The following is a 22,714-nucleotide window of genomic DNA, read 5'->3' as shown; positions in this document are numbered from 1 at the left end:
CACCAATCTTGGCTTGCCCTGAGTCCCCTCAAAGATTAGGGTGACAGCTGAGGCTGCTGTCACCACAGGGAATTGTGCCTCCTGATTCTTGGTTCTGGCCAGAGCCTGGACATGCTCTCCCTGATACTTTGGGCTTTCTCACTTTTATTCTGCAGGTATCCATTTGCTTTGGTTGTGTGGATGCTTATAAATGGCATGGTGCTCTCTCTTCCTCCCTGGGGCAGCTTCCAAAATTCCCAGTTTGTCTGACCTGGGGTTTCTTTTTTTAAGCACTAATAAAATCGTCTTTGAGTTTCCTTTGGAGTCAATTCTTAAATATCTTTATTAATGAAACTAAGAATCTGAAAATGGTACTTCTCCAAATTTCCCTTAACAGTATTCTTACTCTGGGAGACTGAGAGTCAAGGAAAAAAATAGTTGTACATAAACAAATCTACTAATATAACTCTTCATCCCCATAAAGCACCCCTATATAATGCCTAGTCTTCTTCCCACAAATTACCACCTTTAGAAGCTTGAACCCCTTTACCTTTATCTTGTTGCTTCTCTACAAACTTCATCATTCTTGTGTAGACGCTCCCATTGCTACGTTTCTTATGAAGTTTCCTATGAAGGCTACATGCCTCAATATACAATATGCAATATATATGTATTACATACACATGTGTATTATATATGTGTAGTATATTAAATGACATTTGTACCTTTTCCTCCTTTTAACCTGTCATATGTCAGCTGAATTTTCAGGTCCAGGCATTATAATTTAAAAGGGAGGGAAAAATTTTCCCTCTTCATAAAGTTAGAATCTTCTAGAACCAGGCTAGTCAGCCCAAATTTTCTATGATCCTCTATGCATCCAGAAGGTGGAGATAGGCCTGCATCCCACACCTTGTGGCTGAGCAGGATGTACATGGATAACGGTCCAGCCTCTCCCTCTCTCCCTGTGGGCCAGGGCAAGTGAGCCTCGTGTTCCAGCGTTCTGTTTCAGGATTTGGTCGAGGGTCAGTCTTCAGTCCAGTCTCTGCTGAGCTTGGCTACACCATGCTGTTTGGTAAACTGGGCTTCTTTTGCTGTTTGCTAATTGTTCTTTGCGCACACACCCCAACTCCCAGAGGGGAGTGGTAAGAGCGACACCGCGAACCCTGACAGTGATTTTCCCCGCAGAGTGGACACAGTGCTGAGCTCACACTCCAGGTTCAGCCAAGTCGATTTGTCTACCTTTCTCATTCAACAAAGGGGGAATCTCCATGTTCAGAAGCTCCAAGCCATTGGATCGGTCAAAAGAGCTACTCAGTGCCCACCCGAGTGGGAGTTTGGGATTCAGGTTTCGGCAGCAGGAGATATGGGGAGGCTACATCTCGGGGATCCAGCTGCCCGGTGATGGTCTTCTGACTGAGGTAGGGGCTTAGGGCTGGAGACACCTGGTGTGGCGTTCCTCAGCTTCCACAGGACTCTTCATCTCTCTCTGCTCTCTACAGTGCCCCCTCCCCCAATGCCAGTCTCATTTCTACCCAAGATCCTCTCTCTTTGGATCAGAGAATGAATTCAGGATCAGCCCAAGGGAGAGAGATGCTTTAAAACAAGAATATCCATCTGGCTCCCACAGAGAGATAAGGGCAGGGTGGGGGAGGTGTGGGCTCGTCCCATCAGTCCCTCTGCAGCAGGGACCCCCTCCTCATCCCCAGGATCTCCATTGTTACACAAACGAAGTCCCTGGTACTAGGGTGTGTTGGATGCAAATTGAATTAAGTCTCCATCTGTTATTCATTGCAGAAATGGGGCTTTTTTTTCTTCCCTTTTCTGATTTTTTTTCTCTCTCCATGTTTCATACTTGCTAATGAGTGTATCTAATAGCATTAAGACTATGGTCAGGAGGCAGCTCTGCTCAGACTGGAGTCCCCATACACTCCTCACCACCCCAAGAGACACACTCCCCCTCCCGCCCTCCTTTTGGATTCCTGCTGCCTCAGGCCTCCTAGAAAAAGTACCCAAGCTGTTGATTCAAAATAGATATTCATTTGCATGAAATTAGCATGTTGCTCATTTAATTCCTCATTCCACCCTCCAGTCCCACCATCCCAGGTCCTGTCCAGGATACCCACAGGTCTGGGTGGGTACAGGGAAAACAGGCTTGTGGTTGAGGCATTCCTTCAGGAACACAGTTTTAGAGGAGACACACACAACAGTGCTGAGGGCATCCCCCTCCATGGCAGAAGAAAGCAGGTACCTTTGAGACAAAGCTTTCACCAAGGTTTTGTCACACTGCTGAAATACCTGTTATTGGCATCTCTCTCAGGGAAGCATGAGTAACAGGGTAACAGCAGAGGAGGCAAGTGAGGTGCTGTACAGTAGAAAGACACAGGAGTTACGGGAATCTTGGAAGGGAAAGAAGCCGCCTGCCCCTGAGATGCAGTTTGCATTGCTCAGTGGCTGAGAATCAAAACCATCAACACAAATGACAAAATCAAGATTGTCTATGGAGACAATATTTCCATTTCCAAGAGATATCCCAAACAAGGATACTAAAGGCAACATATGGACTGTGTTCACTCATGGCCCATGATGCTTGTGATCTCACATATCAGTACTTTGATCTCCTCCCTAAATCTGAGCCATGAACCCCAGAAGCCACCTTACCCATTTCATCACAAAACAGAAATTGTATGTGCACACACACACACACACACACACACACACACACACACACGTGTGTGCATGTAGGTGTGCTTGCATGTGCATGCACGTAAAAGTCAGAGGACAACCTACAGTATCATTCCTAAGGTATTGTATTTATTCATAGTTTTTGTAAATGTAGTTTAAATGAGTCATGTCCCCAATTAATTCACACATTTGAACACTTGTTCCCAATTGGTGACACTGTTTGGGAAGGTTATGGACCTTGAAGAGATATAGCTGAGCTGGAGGAATTATGTCACTGGGGGAGGGGTTGAAGATTGAACCAGTGTCTCACTCTGCTTTGAGTTTATAGTTGGGGATTTTGTTAATATTCTGACCCGCCCCTTGGGGCCACCCTGCATCTTGACTTAGAAGCCTCTTCTTAAGGAAAAACTCTTCCTCTTTTGCCCCGTCCTGCGGGCCAGGTTATTGGGGAGACCCGAGGAGGCACCTCCTGAAAGATCAATGGGGGCGAGAGAGAAAGGAGACCAGGCGCATAAGGGAAGACAGAGTCAGTCTGAGTCACGTCAAGGTCTCGTTTATTGACTGGGTATTGAGGCTTATAAGCAGGGCTTCAGGCAGGGAGGGGGAGCAGGGGAAGCAAAAGGAGAGAAGAATGGAAAATTCCTAAGGAAGGGTGAGGTCGCTTTGGTCCCAGGCCCCTGCAGCTGGCTGATTAGCACGTACTCCAGGAAGTTGTACAGCCCGCGGTTAGGCCAGGAACCTGTTTTTGCAAGGTTTGATAAAGTAAGGAAGGTCACACAAAATTCAAGACACAGCTGTCCGGAGTCGGTCTCCAACACTCTTTCTCTCTCCTTCTGCTTTTCCTCCCACAAGGTGTGTACCCCTCCTCTCTCTTCCTCTCTCTCTCTCTCTCTCTCTCTCTCTCTCTCTCTCATCTTTCTGCCTCTTCATCTCTCTATTACAATAAACCGTTTCCTCTCAGATGCAGCATCTGGGATGTGAATGTCCACCCACTGTCCCACCGCCACCATCCCACCGCCATGCCTACATGGGCTGGATCTCCCGCCAGCCAGCAGTTGCATCTGCCCAGCATGCCAGCATGTTTCCCTGCATGCTCAGGGTACCCTCGCCCCTCCCCTGCCCCGTGTAATAAATCATAACAGATTTGATCTCTCAGCTTCCTGCTTTTTTATTTAATATTTTATTTTATTTTTATGTCCATTGATTTTTTTTTTTTTGCTATGGGTGTCTGGTCTCCTGAAACTGGACAGATGTGAGCTGCCATGTGGTTGCTGGGAATTGAACCTGAGTCCTCTGGAAGAGCAGTGAGTGTTCCTAACCCCTGAGTCATCCCTCCAGCCGCTCAGCTTCCTGCTTTGGCCACCTGCTGCCGTGCCTCTCCCACCATTATGGATGTCCCTTCTGGAACCTCTGGAACTGAAAACCAAAATAAACTCTTTGTTAAGTTGCTTTTGGTCATGGTATTTTATCACAGCAATAGAAAAGTGACTAATACAGTAAGACATGATTTTTAAAATGATTTGACGGTTTCATATATGCATATAGTGAATTTAGTCATTTTCACCCTTTAGTATTATGGGCCCTTTAATTCAATGGGCCCTCTTCTACTTTCATGTCATTTGTGGTGTGTGTGTGTGTGTGTGTGTGTGTGTGTGTGTGTGTGTGTGTGTATGTGTGTGTGTGCACGTGCGCAATGTGTCTATGTTTATTTACATAAGAAAAATAGGGCATTGACTCTAATTTTTACTGTATCTTATTATATATGTGTATGCCATGGTACACATGAAGAGGACAAAGGACAACTTTCCAGGAGTCAGTTCTGTCCTTCTGTCATGTATGTGGTTTCTGGAGATGGAGCTCAGGTCATCAGCCTTGGCAGCAAGCCTCTTAAGCCACTGAGCCATCTCCCTGGCCCGGCATTGACTTTAAAATAACCTTTGATGCTTCTAGCAGTATCTTGGCCACTGGCACCCTATGATTATTTATCTAAGGGCATTTTGTTTTGCAAAAACAAAATGCTATAAACTGGGAGATTTATAAAGAGGAGATACATTTGGCTCACAGCTCTGGACACTGGGAAGTCCAAGAGTGTGACACTAGCAACTGTCAAATGCCTTCCTGTGGCATCATAAGAAGGCAGAGGACAGCACACGACAAGAACGCAAGAAGAGGACAGAACAGGGGTTCCAGGCTTGGTCTATGTTTTTCTTCATGAAAGGCCACCAACCCCATCATAAGAGGTCTCTTCCTTATGACTCCATGTCATTCTAAACCCATTCTAAAACCCCACATCCAAACACTATTAGCCCGCAGTATTAGAGATTTTAGTTTCAATCACAGTTTTAGGGGAGAAGAGACACCCAGTTCATAACAGTGTCCCCAAGACAGCGAGTCCAGTGCTCTCTATGTGATACTATTCCGTACGATCAGCTAACCCATCTCCGCTGCATCCTATGTATCAAAAGCATCCACCAGATTAACTTAATTAGAAGAACATGGGATAGTTAGAGAACAGAATGAACAGGTGAACAATGGGCTTCAGGAAGGATAGAAAACAGGACTTACTTTATTGGCCCAAGGATTCGAAATAATCAGAGTACCTGGATGAACAAGTGAATTGGGGTGAATTGAGTTTGCTCTCTACTCATCAAGCCTTGTCTCTCCGCAGGAGTTTTATCTGTCTGGAGAAAAGACGGGGTGATTTTTTTTTCTTGGCTCAATGATGCTGTAGTTGCCTTAGCTGTTTCTTCTGAGTATCTCAAAAGGTTAGCAGTGGCCCTGGAAATAACGACCTATCTTCTTAGGATGCTGCCATTAAAAAAAAAAAAAAGAAAGAAATCCGCTTCAACAATTGCTGATCATTTTCTGTAGCATTCTAGCCACAGTTCAGATATCAAGAGAATGGCCAGTTTAAATTCCTGACAAATGGTGTCATTAAGACTTCACAGAGTTGGGGGTAAGGCGAGTGCAAAGAGCAAGACCCCAAAGGTTATCATTATGCTATCCCAAGCCAGCAGGTATCCAATAAATGTCATAAGCTGGACCGGAGGTGTATAATCCCTCTGACTCGGGGCTACCATATTGCCCATCACTAGACAGAACTGTCCAGGTTGGGTTCTATGTGGTCAGAGCCCTCCACAGTTGTACTGCACAGAATCCTTTGTCTCCTGCCTCACCATTCTTCCCCCATATGCTGGCCTGCAACTGTTACAGCCTCAGCACTGTGGCTGAAGTCAGTCCCCATCTAGCAGGACCCAGATGTTGTTGGCTCTTATGACTTGATTACTTTTTGTTTTTGAGACACTGGTCATACTGTGTTGCCTTGGTTGGCCTGGAACTCTCTCTAGTAGTAGACCAGACTGGCTTCAAATTCCCTGAGACTATCTGCCTCCGCCTGAGTGTTAGGATTCAAGGTGTGGGCTACCACACCCAGCTGTCTTGCTTATTTTTCATCAGACATCAAAAGAAGGTCTAGGTGTGCCCCACTTGGGCACCCCCTGCTTTCCTCTCCCGAATCCTCCCATGTGTATTCCCAGGTCTCCTTCTCCTACTGAAGGAAGATGCCATCTCCACTTTTGCTTTTGGTGTCCTGTCAGCTTGAGCCCTGAAGGTTAGTATAATACTGAGAAGGGCTTTCCTGTAGCGTTAGGACGCATGGGAACTGTGGGTATTCTGATCTTAGTCCCTGAACTAGTAAAAGATGAGCTCTGTTCTTCTCCCAGTCTGGCCTCACCTAAAGGAAAGCAGAATTCCCTCCAGTGTGCCTTTGACCTTGCTCCCTGCAGGGAAAAAAAAATCCTTGAATTACTGCCCTAAACGGCTTTTGACCCCATCCTGAGCCTGCTTTACATTTAAGAGCCATCCCATTAGCTATGAGCAGCTGAGCCTGAACCATCCAGGCAGCAGATCCAGCCCCTGTTAGATTGTTCCTGTCTTCAAATCTCTCTCCTGGTAGAGGCTAGCAAGGGTTGGTCTCAGCTCATCACCACACAGTTTCACTTAATTCTGGTCTGTCTTCCTCTTGGCTCTCCCAAGTATTAATCTTGCTATCAGTCTCTCTGTTTCTGCTTTTAGCTTGACCTTCACACTTAACTCATGACACTGCTTTTGTACCAACTTCCTTGGTATCTCCCGTAACTCTTCGGTGGCTCCTCTCTTCCTACCTGGCCTGCTGGACCTGAGATAGAATCCTAGATGTGTCTTTGAAGGCAGGTATCAGGTGAGCTGAGGAAAAAATCCGTTAGGCAATAATAAAATGACAGCCCTGGGGGTGTAGCTCAGTTGGCAGCTTGTCTCACGTGCACAGTGCCTGAGGTTCAAGTTCCACCACTCCAACAAAAAGCATGCCTATGATCCCAGCATTGTGGAGGTTGAGGCAGGAGGATCTGAAGTTCAAGGGCACCCTCAGCTACACAGCAAGTCCAAAGCTAGCCTGGGCTAAAAGAGATGTTGCTGAAAAGAATAAAAGAGGTCACAGAGATGCATTTTAATAAAATTCAATCTTACCAAGATGTAAAGTAGTGCTGAGAAAGCCATGATGGGGCAGGGGAAGGGGGATGTGCATCCTGAGTCACTTCTGTACCGAATGTAAAGTTGTACTGAGAAAGCCATGGTGGGGCAGGGGAAGGGGGATGTGCATCCTGAGTCACTTTTGATCTGATTGATAGAATTTTATGGAACGAGAGAAAAGGATATTACTAGAAACAGGGAAAAAGTAAAAGTTAAGCTCACTGCAGGCTGTTCCTACCTCTCTTTAATCAGTAGTGTGGCCCATGCAGTGTACTCTGGTGCTCAGCTTCTGCCACAGTGTGGACCCAACCACAAGAGAACTGGATAGAACAGGAAAGAGCCATGCAGCTTAAAGAAAGTGGAAACAGTCAGGCTGTGACGCTCCCCACCAGCATGGCTGCCAGACGCAGCCACTCAGCCGTTCCCAGGCCTAGCACGTGAGGAGGGAGCTCTAGCCTTAGGTGGATGGTTTGTGAAGGGGAGGAACTGACGACTCCTAGCTGCTGTAGCTTGAATGTTTTATCATCTTTTCTAAAGTGCATGTAGAAACCACTCCTTCTGCCGATCCTACCCCATGAAGACACAGCATATTTCCCCTACAGTAACACAGTGCCATCTTGGAAGTGGGTACTGGGTCTGTACCTGCTGTCACCTTGGTCATGAACTCCCTAGTCTCCATATAAGTTACCTAGTTTACGTTTTTTTTTTTCCTTCTAGTCGCACAGATAGACTGAAAACACTGGCTCAGGAAGAGTTGTGATGAGGCCAGGCTTAGCACCCAACGACTGTGATGCCACCCTGGAGGCAAAGTTAGACAAGAGGTTGAGAAGACATGAAGGGGTGGGGCCACACTGTAATTCAGTTCTTTCCCCACTACTGTCCACTCAGAGTGACCCAAGCCTCTTAAGGGTCTCAGCTATTACCAAGCTCAGAATTCCCCAAGTGGCTCTCCTAAGCTCTATACCTCATACCAACAGGGTAGATAGACCACAGCTATTTTACCCTCACCATTTCCCAACTGGATCTACTCCCCTAAGCATCTGTTACTGAGAGCAAGTCATTGCCCACATAGCATCTCCCAAGCCAGGAGCTTGAGTGTTAGCTTCGACTTCTTCCTTTAACGAGGTAATCAGTCAACCTAGTCAGGCTCAACAATTCTTTATACTCAGTATTTATCAAAAGCATATCCCATCCTCATCCTTACTATTCTAGCTCACATTCAGACCACTATCATCCTCATCTAAGGTACTGTAACAACCTTCAGTTATCATTGACTTATCAGCTTCTACCCCTGCCCTGCTCAGGTTCATCTCTCATGACATGCCTGTACTTGGAAATGCTATAATGGATCCAGGGATAGTGACCAAGAGCAGTAACCCAGCCACCCAGGAAGCTGAGGCAGACAGATTGTAAGTTCAAAGCCTGTCAGAACTAGAAAGAGAATTCGAAGCCAGCCTGGGCAATTAGATCTTCTCTTAAGACAGAAAGTAAAGACAAGACTGAGGACATGGGCTTTGTGGTAGGACACTTGCCTAGTGTGCATAAGGCCCTGGGTTCAATCCCTAGTACTTCACTCAGAAAGAAGGGGAGGAGAGGAGAGAAGAGGAGAAGAGAAGGCTATCATGGCCCCATTTGCCAAGGATAAAGTCCAAGTTCAATACCTTGCCTACCACATCCTTGGTGACCCACCTTTGCCTGCTAATTCAGCTTTATCCCTCAATACAGCTTGTTCCAAGTCCATGTCATATCTGCACAAACCAACATATGGTTCTCACTTCATGCTCCTGCTGTAGCTCACCTCCACACGATTGGTCCAAGGAACCCCTCAAGGAGCAACACCCTTCCATTCTATTTAACTTAGGTTAGACTCAATGAGGTTCTAAAACTGCATTAAGGGATTATTTTTCTTTTCTCACCCTTCACACACATACTTAGACACCCCTAATTCATGCTGTCATAAGTATCATTCTTTACTATTGATCAAACTCTCCCTATGGTTATCTGCATCCATCCATAATGGTAATCTCCATGGAAGCAAGGACAATCTATTGTGTCCCAGTCCAGCTCATAGCAGACATAAATAAACTTCAAAGAAATGACTGTATTAATAAGCAACAACAAAATCATTAGTTGATTCCATATTCCTTTTCCACTGTGGAAGGGACAGCAATGCTCATAACGATCATCCCCTGCTTCCTTCCAAGAGTGTTCAGCATCAGGATTCTCACCACAGCTTTGGATAGCTTTGGACCTGGGCACAGCAGAGGCATCCTGACTCTCCCATTTATTAACTAGGGAACAAGGACACGTTATTTAACCCTTCTAAGCCTGAATGTTCCTCATACGGCAATTGGAGGTAATAGAATACACCTCCTGTTTTAATTGGAAGGGTTTAAAAAATGCTTATTTTATTTTTGATTATGTGTGTGTGTGTGTGTATATGTATGGATATATGCATGTATGTGTATACACACACACACACACACACACACACACACACACACACACACGCACACACACACATACATATATACAGCTAGAGTCTTCGGATCCCCTGTAGCTGTAGTTATAGGTGATTGTTGAACTATTTGACATGGGTGCTAGGAATCCAACTCTGGTCCTCTTCAAGAGCAGAACATGCTCTTAAGCACTGAGCCATCTATGTAGCCCAGATGACTGGAGGTTTACAAAAGGATGCACATGGCTCTGTATGTGGCATATGGTAAGAGCTCAAGAAAAAAAAAATCCAAGTTACTATCACTTCTCCACCCTACCCCTTTTTTCTCTCCACAGTCTGGGGGACAGATGTGATTAAGCTTGCTAATGGGAAACAAATGATGTATTTTTAGTATATTTTTAACCTGGAGTTTCTGTGTATGTTACAGGAAATGTTGAAAGGGATGGGACTTTGTTGCAATCCTAGTTGTTATTTTTGTTATTTTTTTCCTGACTTTTCTGAGATTAAAGTGTCACAAAAGACTCACAGCAACAGCTAGCACACTGGGCCATTGCCAGTGAGCCTGGACCAAAGAAATGGTTGCTTCTCACTGCAAAGGGACAGAACTCATTAATGCTAACGGCCTCTGTGTGGCTAATTAGCAGCATCTCACATTCAATATTTACCCTTGTGTACTCCGAAATTCCACTTTCTCCTTGAGACACAAGCTGTTTCTCTACCTGACTCATGGCAAGGAGACCTTCTGTGCCAGGCTCCAGCTTCCCCTCTGCCTGGATGGGGAAGGGGGCTTCCCTCCAGGAGCCTGGAAAGGAGCCTGTGGTTTTCATTCCAGCCCTGGGTGGAGCGCACAGTGATGGGAGTCCTCTTCCAGAGGAGATGCCATTTTCATGATTCAGTCAGGCAGCTGTCAGCCCCAAGTACCATTCCAGACATCACTGTATGTTCAGCCATTTCTTCTTTCCTCTGAAAGGGGACATTCTCTGAGGTCAGCGCAGGGCCACAAGGCCTGAGAGAAGACAAACTGCCTAGAGAAGGCTTTGGGGCAACTTATCTCGACATAGGCTTGCCTACTGTATATTTAACCACTGGAACTGCATTTTGATGTTAAGGGCTCTTCTTGGAACCTCCTGATCTATAGACTGACCTGCAGCAATCATGATGCCATGTGGGAAAGAAGGTCTCCAGAGCTGACTGTAAGGCAAGGTCAGGTCAGATGAGGGGTACCAAGAAAGGATTTATAGAGGAACAATCAGTAAACTGGGATTCTGAGCAGATTGTTCTCTTATTAGAGAGGTCTGGTACCCTTAGCTTTTGTCCCCTCTCTTAAACAACAGCCTTTGAATTGAGGAGGGACCACAACTCTGGAACTACATGAAGCAAAGATGCCATGGATACTGCCTCAGAGGGACTGCTCATGTCTTGACTAACATGTTAATCACTGCTCCGTTAGAAGGGACTCACTTGAACGTGCTTGCCTTAGAGGCTTCCTTCTCAGCTCACTGCAACGTTCTTCCCATCCTCTGAGGTCCTTCCCAGCTCCCCACCTACCACCTTGATCCATCAGCAAATGCTGATTGCATGGTTGACCACAGGGCCAGAGATTTCATCATACCTCAAGAGATACTGGCCCCAGACCAATCCCTCAACCCTGAGAATGGGGTACTTAGCTGATCCCCAGCCTCTGAATGCACTGGAGTTCTTGCCTTGTCATCAGTCATGTTTGAGCCAAAACTGTCTTGCAATCCTGTGGGACATCAGGAAAGAGAGTCACAGTACAGTGACTTGGTGGTCGCTGATTTAAAGCAAGAACCCACCCTGGGTCTCTGACTCTCAAGACAGCATTCCACTCAGAATCTCAGGTAGTTCTCCAGCCTTTTGTGGTCACAATAGTAACACCTGCTTAAGGCCATCACTCCACTGCACATCTGTCAGAACCTGAGCATTAAGACTGACTAATGACAGGTGAAGCTTTAGGCCCGCCCTGAAGCAGATGGGCTGTATGATGTACTAGTTAAGGAAGGGGGGCCCAGAATTTGCTACCACAAAATATGCCACTGAAGTCAACTTAGATACAACAGATGCAGAGGGAGTTAGCTCCTCTTGCTTCCTCTGCCTGGGAGCAATGTATACATTTATCTTCCCAGAAGTGTACCTGAAGAATAACCTGAGGAATGGAGACAGGAAGTACTACCAAGGCTCTGCAGAAATAAACTTCACTAAAATAGTCCTTACTTCCCACCAATTTCACTTATTTTGTTACCCTTAGGAGCCCAGTTTTAGTAAGCATTACATAACATACCCCATACTATGTGATTATATTACATAGCTCTCCAGCAAGGGTAGATGACCACAATGAAGCTACTTTTTCAACATTCAGGAAAATACTGCCTTGATCAATGTCCCCCACCCAGTCCTTGGATATTTAGTAACGATAGACTCCAGAGGTGTACCTATCTTATTCCACCAAATTCCATCCATATGGAAGATAGTCAACCCTCTTTTTCTTACTTTTTTTTATTAGTTACTTTTCTGGGATTAAACATCATGATCAACACAAGTTATAGAAAGAAGGATTTATTTGGGCTTATAGTTCCAGAAGACTAAAAGTCCATCACTATCATGGCCAGATTCTTCGCTAAAGTATCCAAGGAATGACCACGAGCCCAGCTGCTGTTCAAAATTGTTGTTTTCCTCTAACACCTCTTAAGCTGAGCCTCCATAGTCTGCATAAATTTCAGCTCTACTATCTTCCAAGAGCCTATCAGGACGGTCTGTCAAGCATCACTTACCTCCAACTACTTTTCTACTCCATATTCCTGCAAAAACAATATGGTCATCATATTTCCATCAACACCCTACTCCTGGTACCAGTTTTGGATCAGTTACTTTTCTGTGCCTGGGATAAAGCACCATGACCAAGGCCACTTATAGAAGGAAGTTTTAGTTCATGACTCCAGAGGATAGCGTCCATAGGGTGAGGGTAGCCTGGAAACAGGTGGTAAGTACAGCAGCAGGAACAAGGAGCTGAGAGCTGACATCCTGAGCCACACGCATGAAGCAGACAGAGAAAATTGGAAATAGGGGAGACATTTTACTCTCAAAGCCCAGCCCCAGTGATAAAATTTCTCTCACCAGATAGTGCCACTCAAAACTCCCAAAACAGCACCACCCACTAGGAACCAAGTATTTAAATTCTGAGACTATGCTTGTCCTTTCTCATTCAAACCATCACAACCCTGTTAGTGAACTTGTGGATATATGCAGTGGCCACTCTAGGGACGAGCAATCATATGCTCATAATACTGAGTCCAGGGAGAACTTGGAAGCACATCTTCACACAGTTACATGTTCAAAACCCTGCTATTAGGCTCCTCAAATGTGACCTGGCTTCAATTCCTTTCCCTGTAAGCCAGCCCACCCCTTCTTGTTTTCTTGTCTCTTGTCTTATTTTATCCGCCCTTGTTAAGATGTTCTACTAACTCCCAAATCTAACTAGGCCTTTGAATACTCTAACTTATCTTAGTTCCCCCATGTGTGTGTAAATCACATGTATAAATAAGCTGGGCTATTTCCTCCTATTCATCTACCTTTCGAATGTTTAACTCACAGGCTTCAGGTCCTGTACATAATAGGGAGAGGAATGGCCTTTTTCCTGCTCTACATTGGAAACCAATTCTAATAGCTGCTGAGCAGAGCCTGAATCCCAGGTTAATCCTTTATGCTTATGACCTTATCACGGGTTATTTTTACCCCTTTAGGCCTCAGTCTCATTCTGTGCTGGCTGGACTAATAATACAACCCAACTCAATAATTATTGTTCAGATTAAGTGAGACAGTAGAGAACCCGACACAGAATATATAAACCCACAGTAATAACACCATCACTGTGTGTAGCTATACTGGGATCCAATAGTCTGCATGCTAGAAAATTTCACCAATGAAGCGAATGGGTTTATAGAGGAGAGGCAGCTCCATGGAGTTGTCTTACTTTCAAGATTAGGGAAATAGATACTCTTCCTATTCTTGTATATCAAAGGTTTACAATGACTCTATTAGCTTTCTTGTCTGAATCACTAGACATATGTCCCAAAGTCCTTTCCTCCCTTGGAAGGCTTGTTCTAACGACTGATCCTCAGCTACTACCTCTAACTTGCACTAGATTCTGGGAGACAGCCTTTAAACACTGACCCCTTCCTAGGCGATCCAGAGGTGACTGAAGCTTGAGATCCACAGACAAAGAACAAGTTTCCCTGGCTGCAACCTACCCAGCATGCTGGAATGCTGATCTCTGCAGATTCTGTGGGCAAGGGCCACAGACCAGGGCGCCCTGGTTTACCCTTTGCTCCTCATCACCTCACCCACTCATGGCCGCTACTCCATAGATCTTGTTCCCAGCCTGGGTGGCATTTCTATAACGGCCCCTCATTTCCTGCCAAGAACAGAGCTGGCCTCTCTGATCCTGGCTCTCGGCCCAGCCGGGCTGTAGGTGGATCATTAAAGACCGCTGGACCTTTTCTGGGGGACTCTGAGGCTGTGTTGTGGAGGGAGATGCATGACCAGGGTGTGTGTGTGTATGTGTGGTTTTTTTTGGGGGGGGGGATTATCATTTAAGAAGCTGCTGTTATCAAACCTGGGGAGCAGCCAGGAAGACAGTCCCTGGCCCAGACAGCCCCTCCTACCCGGCGCAGACCTCTGTTATTCATGCAAAGATAATTCAGTTAAGGAGAATGCAGACGGGAGAGATGGAGTGATTCAGAGGCTGAGGCCATCCTAACCAGGGCTCAGTGCCTGAAACATTCTTATTAAGCCAGGATGCTTAAGCATTAAGCAGGGCTGGGACCTGGGCAGAGAGACACTCAAGAGTTCACCACACAGGACTTTGCTGGAAGGTGGGAGTTAGGAGGCAGCATGTCCCGCTCTTAGCCTCTCTAAGAGCTAACTTGCCTCTGAAGTCCTCAGTGAACTCACCTTTACGTGGTTGTTCAGGGAGTTCTCATCTGGCCTGTCCAGCCATCCCAGGAAGAGATAAGCTGAGAAACTATAAAGTGTCACACAAGAAGAAAAGCTTTTCTGGGATTTAATTTGAGCCATTGATCACTACCTCCCATAAGAACAAGTTATTTCTGTGTGAGCTGCCATCTATGAAAGCCGGTGGCTTGGCCACTGGAGGCCTTGCGTGGAAGAGGACTGCAAAGGTCCTCCAGGCCAAGTAAGAGGCCCAGGGACACTTCCTATCTTCTGTTCCCCACAACTGAGAGTCAGCAGTGGGCAGCATTAGGTGGGCCTCCATTACACACCCCCACACCCACACCCACACCCCCACCCCCGACAACTATGATAGCTTAAGTCCCTTTGGTATTTGTCTTACATCTTGCTTGGCTGGAAGCTCCTGCTATGGTCTTGCTTTCATCCACCTGCATCTTGGGAGGAGGAGGCGGCTCTAGTTTAAAACCAACTGGCTGGCCCCTGGAAAGGAAAGGAAGTGCTAGAGAGCTTGGAAGGGAGCTCCTCCTATTTGTCTCTGTCTGCTTCTTCTCCCGACACGGGGAGGTTTTTTTTCTGTGAACCATTTGTCTTTCTTTTTTATAACCTGCCTATTCTGTGTCAGATGAATGCACGGCAGTGAGGAGGCTGAGGCCATGGCTTGGATGCTTGCGACTACATTAGTAGACTGGGAGGACCAATCAGATGGGACCCAGCCCCTCCAGGTGCCTGTCTGAGAGACCATACACCCAGTACCACAAGAAACATCCAAGTCAAGGTGGAGTGGGTGGGATGCACTCCAAAGGACTGGGAGCGAGCTCTTCCAACAAGCAGGCAGAGGGCCTGCTAGCAATGAAGGAGTTAATGGCAGCCAGGCCTTCTTCCTCCCCCCTCCCTTCCCTCACTGGACCCAGATGAATAGCCAGTCAGTAAAATGACCCAGTGGAAGGAGTCCAGAATCAACCACTCTGATCCCAGGGGGCATTTGTACTCTTCACAGCACAAATCAAATCACCCAGAGTGAGGACTGGCAGGCTACAGAAGGCCCAGGGACAAGACAGCCCTCTGGCCCCTTCAGGCACAGCAGGGACCTGACCCAGGCCCGAACCTCAGCCCATGAGACCCATAGGAGAATGTTCTGGTTGTGACCTGCCTGGTTCCTGTGGGTCTGGAGTCTCTGTGATTTCTCCCTGAGACCTTGTTAGCTATCACAGGGAGGCCTCACCTCTTGTCCTGTCTTCCCCTCCTCGCACACAGCAATGCCGCCTCCTTCCCCGCAGCTTACACTGACCTTGACCCGTGTGGGTGCCGGTTGATGAGAAAGTAGGCAGAGAAATCAGATCTGAACACTAGTGGAAAAACCCAAATCCCAGGACCTGATAGGACCCAGCCGCCTCCTCTCCACTCAGGCAGTCTCTGCTATCCCTCCCCACCCCCAGCTCCTTCCCTCTAGGAGAGAATGCCTTGAGCCTCCTCAAGCACCCCACTGGCTCTTCTGCACAAGGCTTTGTCCTTTTGAAAGCCTGCAGATTTATGGTTCTCAGCTGCAGACATTCCATCCCTACCATTCCTGCCCCTCACAGCCCTGGAACACCCTCCTCCATGTCCCTCTCTCAGCCCTCCCTGAATTGCAAGCAGTGTGTGTGGGGGGGTGGAGCAGGAAGGGAAGGCTGACCTCTAAACACCCAGGAGTTCAGCCTGAAGGACTCTGTCCTCTCTCAGGTCACTCAGACATCAGCTTCCTGGAACTTGAGTGTCTGTGACCTGCTAGTAGCTCAGAGACCGTCTACGAAAAGTAAACACGCAGGGCTACCCATTTCACTGTGCTTTTCTTTTGAGCAGTAGCTGTGCTTTTCTAGAATAGTCTGTTGTGTAAAGATTCTCACGTTAGCCTGCAGTGGGAGGACTTAGGAAACCGCGCCTCTTTAGATCAAATTAAGCACCTCCAGCCTGGGAATAATATGAGCAAAACCCTAATAAAATTCCGGTGGATGTCAACAGGTTGTTTGTATGGGAAGAGAGATGATGGTCAGAGGTGGAAATCTGGTGTCACAGAGAGCTTCAGACCCACCCTTGAGCTGTGGGCAAGCCCCGGACCCTTTGTGAGGCATGGACCCTGGGCCAAAGGCCAGCCTGCCCTTGAAGGGGATACCACTGATCACAGAGAGCTCTCTGCAGATGTTAGAGAAGGTCTTTGGGAGCTAAAGCTATTGTCAAAATATTTGTTAGAGAATAATGAGCTTGGAGAGCAAGTTGAGAACAAGCTACAGGCTGATGAAGCCAAGATACAGGCTGGGAGCTGGCCCCGAGCCTGGGAAGCAGCATTGTGTCTTCAGGGCCAAGGGGCTGGAAGAGGCAGCCAGAGACAGACCTGGAGCAAAGCTCAGCGGGGGATCCCCATAAGCAAGGACAAGGGCCTCAGCCTCATCCCAGGAAGTCTTGGTCTTGGCTTAACTGAGTCAGGTGGAGGTTGGCCACCATATTGGGGAGTCCAGCTGTGGCCATGCCTTCACCTTCCCGTCTGAATATGATGTCACTTTTTGCTCATCTTAGAGGCAGAGAAAAAGGTACTGTAGAAAGCTCAAGCCTGGTCCCTGGACCCTTAGACAGTGGGTATCTCTGAGCAGGTTACCCTCCTCGAGCCCCAACTAGCCTGTCAGTAAAACGTTTCTAACAAGGTTTTGTGCAGAATTGTTCCAAGGGTCTGAAGCGACCAATGAGTGACCCCTTTTATGATTATAAGCACCAAATAGAGGTTGTCTTAGCCGGTCATCATGACACTCACTTACTATATGTAGATTCATAAATAGCTCCACCAATAGGGAAACGATCCTCCCATGTAGGGGGAACCATTCTCCCTCAATGGCCCCCTGTCTCAATTTGACTCTTCTACCCAGCTCACCCCACCCCCTCTCACCAGGACCCAGGAAGCCTGAGCCACAGGTGGGCCTGGCAGCAGATCCAGCTGTGAGACTGACTGTAAAGGAGGCAGAGAGACGCAGGAGAACTGCAGGGCCATAGAACTGCTCCGGAAAAACGTTTGCTTAGATTCGGAAAGAAGAAAAGATGAATGTGAAGTCCCATTTTGAGTCGCTCGTGGCTATACATCAGCTGCGCCTTAAAGATTGCAACTATTCTAGGTTTGGGGGAAAATAAGTAATGTGCCGATTCAGGAATCAGTGCTATGAGAAAGAGAGATGAGACAAAAAATCTTTCTCTCCTCATCACACAGCCAAGCCCAATTTGCAGCTCATATTTCTGGCTGGAGCATGTGAGAGAAGCATAGCCCGGCAGGCACAGAGAGAAAGCCTGATGTGGGAAGGAGCCTTGCTGGAGCGAAGAGGAAAGAGGGAAATGGCTGAGCATCATGATTACAAGAGGGAGGTGTTGGGAGGGCAGCTGGTGGACCCTGGCAGGGGGAGACCTTCAGCTGGGCAACCAGGAGAACTAGAAAGCACTTCAATTGAAAGAAAAATGTCCTCATCCACATAACTATTTTTCAGGATCAGGCAGAGGAATTGACAATGTTGATTCATTTAGCTCAGCAGTATTCAGGTCAAAATCAATCTTGTCAAAAATCCATCACACACACTCGATAAGTAAGAAAAGGGATACAGGCTCCAGGGGAATCAATCACTCCAGCAGAGAGAGCTGAAAACAGATCTATCACGGAGGAAGCTTGCATTACTCAAAGTACTGCCTCCTGAATTTGACCTAGGACCCCACCCAAGGTCATGGGCATCATCCCCAGCTACAAGCAGCTTTCAGAACTAAGATGGTCCAAGAGTAGGTGTCCATGCAACTGTTAATCCATTTGCAGCCAAAACTCCATCAAGCCTCAGGGTAGATTTATACATGTGCACTGTGCATGGGATCTGTACTTAGCTGGCTGGTGTAGCCCTATGGAAGTTTGCAAGAACCATGACCACTTGACTCTCCTGCTGTCCTCAAGTCAGTGGGCTGCCTCACATCTATGGGGAAGAGATAATAGCCATTTAACAGTTTCCTCACTGGACCTCGACTCCTTCTCTCCCCTGTGGGGCATGCTGAATGGCCTCTACAAAGTTCTCCAGCCCTAGAAAATCACACAATGTACAAGCTGGGGCTCCCCCATGCTCTTCGTCTCTAGACCAGAAGTTGGAATCCCCCAAAACTAGCATGAGGCAAACCTGACTTCCTTAGATTCATAGGAAGCACATGAACGCATCAGAGAAAGTTCCCTGGGTCCCATCTCCACCATCCACTACTGGCTTAAGCCAACAATTTCATTCCATCTGTCCCACTTCATGTGCAAAGTGGAAATGATAATGGTGTACACATATGATAGGATGGACTAAGACTCTCAGAGGCTACTTATAAAAGAACAGCATATAGACCACACTAAGATGAAACTCTTCTTAGACAAAGATCCACGTTGGCCACAATTCGTGGCTTCTAGTCCCATCTTTCTTGACTTTTATTTTTTTGGTTTTTTCGAGACAGGGTTTCTCTGTATAGTTTTGGTGCCTGTCCTGGATCTTGCTCTGTAGACCAAGCTAGCCTCGAACTCACAGAGATCTGCCTGGCTCTGCCTCCCTCCCGAGTGCTGGGATTAAAGGGGTGTGCCACCCGCCGCCCAGCCTTTCTTGACTTTTAAAACATGTTCCCATGCTTGCATGCACTCATCCACTCAGTAAGTATTTATTAACTACAGGCTTCTCTAGCCCTCTTCTAAATGCTGGAGGAGCAGTGAATACATACATGCACAGGACTTAGGAGGAAGGCTGCCTCTAACACAACAGGTAACATTGCAGAAGGAATAAACAGCCCAAGGAAACCTTTGCAGCAAAGGAATGAGGAAGAAAACAATGAGGTGTCCTAGGGAACTATTTGAATTTGGTCCCACAAAGCCCTCTCTGAATGGGGTACACTTGGGCTGAACTTGAAGTGGGAGGAAGAGCTAAAGGAAGTTGAAGGAGTAGACAGCCCAGTGGAGGGTGGTGCAGACAGAGCAGGATAGAAAGGGTCACATCAGTATACTGGTCTTTAGATGTGATGAGAAGTCACTGGAAGCAATGTCATCTGATGATGTGTTTTGGAAACATGGTACCCAATGCTATTTGGAGTGGATCTAAGCAGGGAAGAGTGGAAGGAAGCAAATGAGTTTAGTGGCCTTAAAGAGTTCCAGGAGGGTGGTGGGAGTGTCATTCAAAGAAGCAAAAGTAGTGATGGGCAGTCAGTACTAGTGTCCAGGACACTGTTTTGGAGGCAGAGAAAATGGTACCTGTTGATGAGTTAGATGTGGAGGATAGAGGGGGAAAGAATGGATTCTTCTGAAGTTGTATCTTCAACCACTGGTTCCGTGGGGATACTAACTGTAGCTTGGAGGAAGTTTGGGAGGAAGAGGTTGGGGTGTGGAAGTGCAATGAAGAACTCTGCCAAGTTAAAATGCACGTTAGACTAGAGAGGGACAGTTGGGTCTAAAGGCTTAGACTTGGAGCCATTGCTTAATAGATGTTGACTTAAGATGGAAGACTGGGATGAGCTAGGGACAAGACGAGAGAGCACTGGGAGGAATCCACAAGCCCCCAGAACAGTCACACCCGCTAAATGCCTTTGGGTGTGTAAAGTTTGCTGGTACCTGCTCCAGAGAAAGAGGGGGTTTGGTCCCCTGCAGACTATAACTTGTAGGGTTTTGCTGTTGCTGGATATTTCTAGAAGGTGGGTGGCACCCAGCTCTATTGCTAGCAGTTTTGAGTATTCTGGAGTAGAGGAAGAGGGGAAATGGAAACAGAGTAGATCTCTGCTCTGAGTGTGGTGCAGTGTTACATGAACCTAATGTGGCTCTCTACTGGGACAACCTATATTTACAGGCTTCCTCAGCTTCCCATGACAAGGAGGGCCATTAGCACAGATGCCCCAGAGCTTGAGTTCCAGAACTTCAGGATATCAGCCTGATTCTGCTGTAGCAATCTTTTCTCTGGTCACTCAGTAAAGTTCCCATCAGTCTGAATTGTGTCCAGTTCTTTCACATTCTGCCTGTCATGAGCCTCAGAATCACACACAGTGGGTCAGCAACTCTTTCCAGTGCCTTCCATGCCAAGGCACTATGTACCCAGAGCTAGAGCATCAGGAGGGGCTGCTTACAGCCCCACACCATGGTGGGGTCCAAAGAAAAGGAAAGAGTGTCCATTTGTCCTTTTCCACCTACTGTTATCTCCAGCGGGGAGAAACCCCCATCTCAGAAGCTCATCACCCTTAGGCACACTCTTGAGTCCCTTCTCGACTGCCAGACCACTGAATAATGGCTGAATAGTGGCTCCCTAACACCTAGCACCAAGCCTGTGCCATACTGGGCATGTGATTAATTAATAGCTGACAGTCAACAGATGGATAAACAGCTAGAAGTAAGCTCAAGGAGAAGGGCCCACTAGAGAAGACTTAAGGAGAACATGGAAGCACTTGTTGAAAGAAAGATGCCTATAAGAAAGAGAGATGATACAGTAGAGAGCTGATGATGGTGTCCCAGGTCAGGATGGAGGGGTGAGGCTGTACCCTACTCTGCACCACACACACCGACCTCAAGAATGGTGCAGTGTGAGGCAGGAGAGGAAGTGGGAGGAAATAGGTAATAAAGCTCAATTTCACAGCTGGGTGGGCTGGGGCTGTGCCCAGGGAATTCATTTCTGGGACAGCAAGGCAGCTTTAAGTTCCAGGCTCCCTGTCCGGTTCAGTTCACCCAGTCAGGTGTCAGGATGGATCCAGCCTGGTAATCTAAGCTCTAGAGTCTACATCCCAGACTCCCTCATGGCCTTGCAGCCCACACGCTGCTGCCAGGCCAAACTTAAAGCTGATCTCCAGAGCACACACACACACACACACACACACACACACACACACACACCACCACCACCACCACCACCACCACCACCACCACCACCACCACCACCACCACCACCACTGTAGCTGGTTTTAAAATCACATAACATAATAAAGATGGTCACAATTGACATAGTGCTTCCTAAATGCTACTCACAGACCTGTATCTTCCTCCCTCTCTTCTATCATTCTCCCCACCCGGTCTCCTGGACAAATTGAGCTATGTAGTCCATACTGAATATCATCCTTCCTTAGCCTCCAAGACCTGGAATCACAGGCATGCACCACCCAGCCACCAGTTCTTTTCTTCAATCTTAAGACCAACCTTATTAGTGAGTGAGGTGGTGCTCTTATTTTCACAGATGAGAAGCCAGGGTCTAAGAAAGCTAATATGTCTAAGCCAGAAAGCACTAGACCCTGGATCCAGACAGCTGTCTGACTTCAATTCTCCTACTCCTTCCTCACAGACTTTCAGGAGAAACAAGTCTCAGAACTCACACATTTTGGCGGGCACCCACTGGTACCACTCTGAGGCCTGGGACATGGGTAGAGCAGTGGAAACAGAGAGGAGCACCCTACCTGCATCCTGCCTCCCTAGCCAGATGACCTCGCAGACTCTGGTGAGACTGCTCCCTGTTCCTGACTTGGTCTCCTCTGTCCCTCTTTGTTGATTGTAACTGCCTGGAGATCAGCTGATGCGGCTGGCAGGGCCGAGTGAGCTGGCATGATGCTTCTGCCACAGGAGAAAGGGGCACTTGTTGTGGAGGAAGGATTTCTGGTCCTCAGTGGTGAGAAGTCAGAGAGGCCAGAGGGCACTCCGGGGACACCATGTCCTCTGCTGAAAGTCCAGAGCTGCTGTGGCTCTGTCCTCATAGATGCTGCTCCTCTTTCCAGGGCCTCTTTTCTCTTTCTGAGTCTGATTTCTTATCCAATATCACTTCCTGGTCCCCCCCCACAACCGCGCCGACTCTAAAGCAGTCTGCTCCCCCTTCGCACACACACCTGTTACTTTGACAGCCACTAATTTTTCCTGACGGGAGCATTCACTACAATTTGCAATTACGTGCTGGTTTGTTGTTGCCGAGTCTGAAGCTGGGTGAGGACAGGAGTCATTCCAATCACAACCCCACATGCTCAGCCCAGGGAGCTGCATGCCGTGTTCACACAGCAAATCATCGTCGGATGCATGAAAACATGAATGAACAGATATGGACTGAAAAGGTTTTCTGTCTCAGGGATGGGAAA

At 47.2% G+C, this 22,714-nt stretch overlaps 1 long non-coding RNA gene across 6 annotated transcripts; it reads right to left on the bottom strand.

Moving 5' to 3' along the window:
• Nucleotides 1–3,103: 3,103 nt before the first annotated feature.
• Nucleotides 3,104–22,385, bottom strand: LOC128123725 (uncharacterized). 6 transcript variants are annotated; one of them, XR_008222802.1, is made up of 5 exons: nt 22,049–22,385; nt 14,997–15,094; nt 6,395–6,440; nt 5,227–5,469; nt 3,104–4,077 (listed from the first exon to the last, which is right to left on the bottom strand). It is a non-coding gene; the product is annotated as an uncharacterized LOC128123725 (long non-coding RNA). The 6 variants fall into 6 exon arrangements; XR_008222799.1 differs by lacking the exon at nt 22,049–22,385 and adding an exon at nt 21,795–22,042; XR_008222801.1 differs by lacking the exon at nt 22,049–22,385 and adding an exon at nt 15,837–21,437.
• Between the last annotated feature and the right edge of the window lie 329 nt (nt 22,386–22,714).

Source organism: Peromyscus californicus, unplaced genomic scaffold, assembly GCF_007827085.1.
Source record: "Peromyscus californicus insignis strain IS unplaced genomic scaffold, ASM782708v3 Scaffold_11__1_contigs__length_118956290, whole genome shotgun sequence".
NCBI lineage: Eukaryota > Metazoa > Chordata > Mammalia > Rodentia > Cricetidae > Peromyscus > Peromyscus californicus.
The sequence above is the reverse complement of the archived record's forward strand: the minus strand, read 5'-3'. Positions and strand labels throughout refer to the sequence as shown.